The sequence below is a fragment of the Spinacia oleracea genome, chromosome 3 (assembly GCF_020520425.1).
Source record: "Spinacia oleracea cultivar Varoflay chromosome 3, BTI_SOV_V1, whole genome shotgun sequence".
Lineage (NCBI taxonomy): Eukaryota > Viridiplantae > Streptophyta > Magnoliopsida > Caryophyllales > Amaranthaceae > Spinacia > Spinacia oleracea.
The window spans coordinates 85473178-85480553 of record NC_079489.1 but is presented as its reverse complement, the minus strand read 5'-3'; the positions used below and the strand labels follow the sequence as shown (position 1 = coordinate 85480553).

At 36.5% G+C, this 7376-nt stretch overlaps 1 long non-coding RNA gene across 1 annotated transcript; it reads right to left on the bottom strand.

The window, feature by feature from the left end:
• Window positions 1-735: 735 nt before the first annotated feature.
• LOC110793023 (uncharacterized) lies at window positions 736-5357 on the bottom strand. Its single transcript, XR_008930708.1, has 2 exons — window positions 5017-5357; window positions 736-1654 (listed from the first exon to the last, which is right to left on the bottom strand). It is a non-coding gene; the product is annotated as an uncharacterized lncRNA (long non-coding RNA).
• Between the last annotated feature and the right edge of the window lie 2019 nt (window positions 5358-7376).

Here is a 7376-nt window from a genome sequence, read left to right as displayed (position 1 = left end):
CCTCCCAGGATGAGAAGCAGAACCAATCAAGAAGAAAGGCGTCCCGAGGAAGGTGGACCCGGAGCTGACATGGGAGCAAGAACAAAAAGACGCGTTCCAGCAGCTCAAGGCTCACCTGGCCCAACTGCCGACACTGGCCAGGCCGAAAGAGGGGGAAACCCTACACTTGCATGTCGTAGTCAGCCCCAGGACTATAAGCGTAGTACTCCTTCGGGAAGAAGAGAAGAAACAACAACCAATCTACTTCACCAGTCGAACGCTAACAGGTGCCGAAACTCGGTACCCACTCATTGAGAAAGTAGCATATGCAGTGGTGATAGCTGCACGGAAGCTAAGACCATACTTCGACTCTCATCAAATCACTACTACAAAATAGCCTAAGAAACCGGGAAAAACAAGGCAAAGAAACCTCACTTTATACGGTGCCTAGGTAGTAGGTCTCTTAGCATAAGAGACCGGAGTTTTCACCTGGTTTCTTTGATATATCTGAGAAATCGATTTTCACCGAAAACTGGTTTCTTTGTTCATTTTCTGTCAATTTAAGTACAAAGAATACGAGACCAAATTGATGAAATATGCGGTTCCTTTGACTGTACTAGGAAACCACTTTGTTACAAAGCGCGGTTCCTTTGATATTTTTTAAGAGACTGTAATTTAAGCATCTACGGTTTCTTTGATACTCTTTTGGGGTATGAACGTCTGCAGTCTAAGAAACCAGATTTATTAAATATCTGGTTTCTTTGATTTTTGTTAATTTTTTTTATTAAATTTTAAATGGCTGCTAAAACCAATGAATTATTGACAGATAATATATTTTCAAATTATATGGTACATGTTAGATGCCATCCAATATCCAAACTGTCTCAATTGACATTTAATATTCCATCTACTCTATATATATTCATAAAAATTCTCCAAATCGACCAATGTGCCAACTTCTTGTTCTCCAAAACAATTTATAAACTAAATAAAACTACTGTGAGAATAACAAGTTCGAATCCAAAGTACTTCAAATGTATTAACTTGCTACGAGATTCCCATAAAAAATGTTAGAAAGTTTCAATATGCACTAATTACAAAGATCATTCATGACCAAAGTCCAGAAGATCTTTTTCTTCATCTTCTTCAATTCGATCATTGATAACTTGTTTTTTCTTGAAAAAATATGTAACCAAAGTATCTCGTGTCTCGTCAATTGTCGCTTGAGAATAAGTGGCAAGTTGAGGAAAGTACTACATACAAGACATAAAAATGATTCGAATAGGTAACAACCGCCTTGGCATAGTGCATTACCAAAGGCAACAACCCTTAAAGATCTTTGTCCTACTGCAACTCTTCTTTTGTCTTGGCGTCAAAAGCTTGAGTATTGTTGTTAGGTATTCTTAGTTGTTGTTGGGTATGTAAACTGAAGTATGTTTAGATGATGTATGTATTGTACCAAATATTAACTTACTGCATTGCGCGCTGTTTGGATTTGTTTTTGCATTATTAACTTCTCAAGGTACTGCTGATATTTGCTGTATTTTTTTGTCTACTTAACTGTTTTATTCATTCTAAGAAATTCTGTTCATAATCTTCTAGATCACATCTTTGTACGTCTTCAGTAGATGCAGGACCATGAAATCAACCAGCCTTCTTAGAACAATTTTCCAGCCTAAATAGTCAGGAATGATTAACATACTACAAGACATAATGAATTTTCCTAAACTCATGAGGTGTCGAAGATCATTACCTGCCCGGATTAACCAACAGCAAACCTTCTATTAATGTGTAATGTAAACTGGAAATTTAAAACTGTCATGCATTATCAGTGGATGAACGGGATTTGTTCAGCCTATGCATTATCAGTAGGTACAAAGGATTTGATCGTTGTGGTTTATTGGTGGGATTTCTAGCTGATTAAGCAATTTTATTGTACCATTTTTTAGAGAAAAAGTTGCAGGCCTTCTGTTTACATGAAGTATTTTTTAGGAGATGATTATAAAGGTATTATTACAGGGCATATAAATGTAAATGAGTTGCAGGGAGTTGAAGGGGTTCATGCAAGGTGAAAACTCTTTGGTTGATCAAGGCCTATTAGTTTCCTAGAAATCCTAGAGCCTTAGGGGAGAATCTTAAACTTTCCACTTTGATACCCTGAGGTTTTACACTCTTTCACTTTGGTGCCCGACTGCCTGTATTTTCACTATTTTTCATTTGGTGCCCTGGCGTTTACATTTTTTAACTTGAGTGCCGCATAGTTAACTCAGTTAAGAGCTATGTTTAAGTATTCCTCTTTCCTAAAGATTCTTGTTAAGTAATCTTCTACTTTATTTTAATGTCAATCAAATTCTTTACATATTTGGTTTACCCTGCTATAAACATACAGGTTAAGACAATCAAAAAGATTGTTTAGTTTATTTAATATTGTAGTGTATTATACCCAACAAATGCTTACTCAAAGGTTTTGCAGGACTGCTAAGACAAGAAATGACAGTAGTACTGTATTTTGTGCTTGGATCAATTTTTTTACATTAATAAGTAGGATGGAGAATTTTGAAATCAAGATAAGGGCTAGAGTTGTGTCTGTCAGTAATCATTTTTCATAGCACTTCATTGTCAAGCACCAGTGGAAGGGCCTAATCATCATTAAGTTCAAAAATCTTCCAAAGCTACAAAATTTCAAGGTTTGTGGAAAGAATAGAAGAAAATGTCGTGGCTGAAACTCTTTCTATCAGAATGGGTTTAACAATGGAAAAAGATAGGGGTGGAATCGGGTTATCTTAGCTTCTGATAACAAGGAAAGCATCAACATGATCAATCATCCTCAAAGTAATGCAGATGAGTTAACTAATTACATAATTATGGATTGCTAGGGAACTGAAAATACTTTTTTCAGAGATGTGGCTCAGTACCAGGGTAGGAAACAAACTAACTAGTTGTCTTGCTGACAAAGGATGCAAAGGAGGGAAATCAGGAAATGTTCACGACTATTATTATGCAAATCCCAAGCTTCTATTGTAATTAAATATTTATATGAAGCTGAACTTCATAGATGTTTACCTAATGGGTCTGTAACTTAAGCCTTACAACTATTTGCACTATTCATGGAGGAACTTTGTAACCTTGTTATTGTTGTTTTAAAATAATTTATAGCCCCTTTTTCTACCAGAAAAATACATTACGCGCACACATTCCTATGAATATGCAAGCAGCAAGCAATTTACGCTAGTAAAAAAATTCATCAAGTTATTAATTGTTAAATGATTAAAATAAAAAAGAGGAGACAAAGGGATAAGGAATTAAATATACTCACCTAATTCAAGCGCGGACACCAATTAATAATAAAAAAAATTATAGAATCAAAATATTAATTATATGTTACTAGAGCATAATCACTTATATAATGAATTTTGTCTTTTCATGTTTAATGTATAATGTTAAATTCAAAATATGTTTAAAATCTTCATGAAATAAAGCAAAAATTGCCATAGACGTGATAAATTATACTATACCAGCATAATATAAATTCAGACCAGATAGCCTTATTTCAAGCAACTCGATTTTGAGATAAAATGAGTAGGAAAAACTATATCTTATTGATTAACTAACCTTAAGTAATGGAAATCGTATGTCTTTTGATGATTAGGTAAATATTGATAGTGGTTTCGAGCTTTAAATATGGCGACTCCATTACTATATCCATGAGTTTCAGTTCTGAGTTCCATGTTGTTCAAGAAGGTTTCAAGTGTTCATTTTCAACTCCCAGCAACAACATTATTAGCAGGAATAATACTAGCCTTTTTTCATCTAAAGACCATATTTCGAGTACATTGAGGAAAAAGTTGAATAGAAGATTGAGTTTTTCGAAAGAAAAAGATCATGGAAAGTGGTATAATCAGTGTTTACAAACTAGTAGAACAGAAATTTCATGTCCTACTTTTTATGCTTCAGAGTCTGATTTCACCAAAAATTATAAGAGTTCATTAGAAATATACTTGGAAAAACTTCACAATCAAGAAAACAAGTTTCACAGGATTATGTCAGTGATGCCTCTGATTTGGATGATCAAACTAATCAACTGTTAGCAAGAACGGAGCTGGGATTACTCGAGAAATATCTTGACTCACTCAAAGAAGGTAATCAACTAGAATTAAAGGCTTATTCGACTTTTAAGTCTTAATATGAGTTTAGTAAAGGCTTGTTTCATGAAATCTTACTCTCTTATCTCATGAAGAACCCAAACAAACAGGAAGAACCCGACACACCTCCTCAGCTTAGGAGCTCTGATCTCAATTTTTCTAACCACTCAATCTACCTAAAAGACACCTTCCTAGGCAAACAAAACAAACTCTACTGTTATAATTTTCCAAACTACAATACAAGGAGGAACAATAGCTAAATTCGAGATGGCGTTACAGTTCACTCCTTCATGAAGAGTTTAGTAACAGTACGACAATGACATCAATGGCAAAAGAGGCGTCGTGAACATCCTATCTAATAGATATACTATCATCCAATGTCAGGGGATTTCTTCCAAATGAACCTCTATTTGAGTCAGGAAAATCACAATGACTACGGAATACTGTTGTTCTATGTTTCCAACATCATAAGAGTAACATAAAGAATATTTTCTAACCTACAAAAATATCAATTCCACCATTCCCCCTGAATTTCACTATTAATCGATAATCACTTAAATCCAATACACTACCTTTCAAATATGAAAGAACGTGAAGATACATTGAAAGATTTTAAGAACAAAAAAAGAAAGTTAAGCACAAATTAACGCTATATAGTATATACTCAATCTATACAAATCAAAACCTAATTTAAAGAATGAAATAAAAATTGCATAGATCTAAACCAATAATATAGAAAGAACGTAAGTCAAATGATAAAATTAAATTGCAAAGAAATTCTTAAAAACCACATTCATAATATGAAAAAAGAAAGAAAATTATAAAAATCGAGAGGAGAGACAAAGAAATAAAAATCGCAAGGAAGACAAACTAGAAGATAGGTGAAAGAGCTTACAATATCACTGAGAGGATACCTTGAAATTCAATTTGAAAAATTCGTCGTGAGAAGGGTAGCACCCGCCGATAAAGGAAAGCGCCGTCGGGTTAGGGGAATCGCCGTCGGGAGAGGGGAATCGATGCCGTGTGAAGGTTTTGGTAGGCTGGTTTTGCCGCTCCGGTTATGATCTACGAAATATTATTATATTGAGAGTCTTGACCGTAGAATCAAAGGGATTTCAATCCAGGGTAGGAGAAGAAGATATTCTATGGAGTAGGCGGTTTTCTTATTTTTTTTCTTAATCTTTTATTTCAAAATTTTACAACTTTATTGTTGTTTATGGGTTAGGATATGAGTAAGAAATTGGTTTTGAAAGATCTTCGGTTCCTTTGATTCTTTATTAAATATAATATTATCTAAGAAACCATATATTTCAGGTATGAGGTTTCTTATATTCTTCCAAAGAAACCACACTTCTAAGATAATTGGTTTCTTCATCTAAGAAACCTAATAACTGACTTATGCGGTGCCCTAGCAATGGTTCTTTATCCCATTTTTGTAGTAGTGAATCGTAGTATTGACCGACCAACCGCTCGAAAAAGTACTTGATAAGATAGAAAGGTCGGGAAGATTGGCTGCGTGGGCCTTCAAATTATCAGAGTTCGGCATTAAGTACCAGCCGAGGACAGCCATCAAGGCACAAGAACTCGCTGACTTCTTGGCCGAATGCTCATACCAAGAGATGTTGGATGACACAAAGAGCACTTGGGAGGTCTACATTGATGGATCTTCCACAATAAATGGCTCGGGAGCCGGAGTCGTGTTGATCCCGCCAACAGGAAAAAAGCATAGAGTATGCCCTGAAGTTTGGCTTCAAAGCAACTAACAACGAGGCCGAATATAAGGCTGCAATCGCCGGGATAGAACTTTGTCTATCTCTGGAAGCCGAACATGTTTGTCTCAAGACTGATTCACAGCTTGTAGCCAACCAGATCCGAGGGGAGTATGAGGCCAAATGGCCCAGCATGACAGCTTACCTGTGAGGGGGTCGAAAAAGCACGAGGCTAATGCGTGACCTCGTCCCTCGTGGGTGTGACGTTTCTTTTTGTCAAATCAAGTGTAATTGGATTTCCTGTGAGTTTACACCCAATTGACTAGTAATATAGGAGTCGCCATTCAGTTTTTAACGACAATGAGAAAAACTGACAAAACCCGGTTATCGTGACATAAAGGGAGTGCAATTATGTTTCACCACGACGGCCATAGGTTCCCTTGTGATCCCTGGTGTGGGGATCTCTCAACGTACACCCGCAAGGTAGAGATTGAGGGTTCGGGGGACTGTAACTACCGAGAGGAGTACTCGCTCTTCGATAACTCCAGAGGCAGGATATCCTTACTAGCTCAGCATAAATAATTGAAGGGACATGCGTTAACGTACTATTAAACTAATCTGAATTGATTTTAACAATATGCAACACATAATACTAGATTGATCGTGATTATCTGATTTAGATTGTTTTAAGGGACCTAGCATGATAGTTCAATTTCCCAAAATATTATCTTTATTAGTCGTGATAGAACAATCAGATTTAATAGTTTAAAAATTTATAAAAGGGCGAGGAAAGCAATTAAATCATGCGAAGGGACACATTACGACGCACCCTTAAGAGGTGCGTCACGGTTCTCAGAAAACTAACCACTTTGGCTTTGCTATTTCTCCTTTTATTTAACGAATCTCAAGTTTCCGGGCTTAATTCTTTAGCTAAAAGGGACAGGATACGTTCTGTTGGATTTTTGGATTGATTGCGACAGAACGCGGGATCAATTTCGCAGCGTGAGGCTTAGGCTTAGGGGTTGGAGTCAATACTCGGAATATGAATTGTGTGTTGTGTGTGTTCCTTTCGCGTCGAATTTGGGGCTGTATTTATAGGGAAGAGTTCGTGGAAAGATAGAATTTTAGAGCACTAATCCAAGAAGAATTAGGAGAGAACACGTACCCAGGTAATTTCAGCGCCTAGGGCTGGGCGTTAAAGATTTCGACGCCCAGCTCTGGGCGTTGAAAATGGGATCCAGGCAATTTCAGCGCCCAGGGCTGGGCGTTGAAAATGATGTTTGGGCCGAGTTCTTTGTCAGATTTGGACTCTTAGAATCCGGAGTGTTTGAGACTTTATCCGAGTCTTTTAGTGCGTATTAACTTTATGACGGAATGCGTCTGGGCCCGTTACAAACTCTAGGTTCGTTAGGATTTTAATCAATACGTAACTCTTATTTTTGAATTATACAAGGAATAGGATTCCTCTTGCAAATTCTATCTCTTTTAGGATTTATGTTGGAGTGCAACACCTAATTCTGACAGGTTTCTATCTTTTATGACTTGC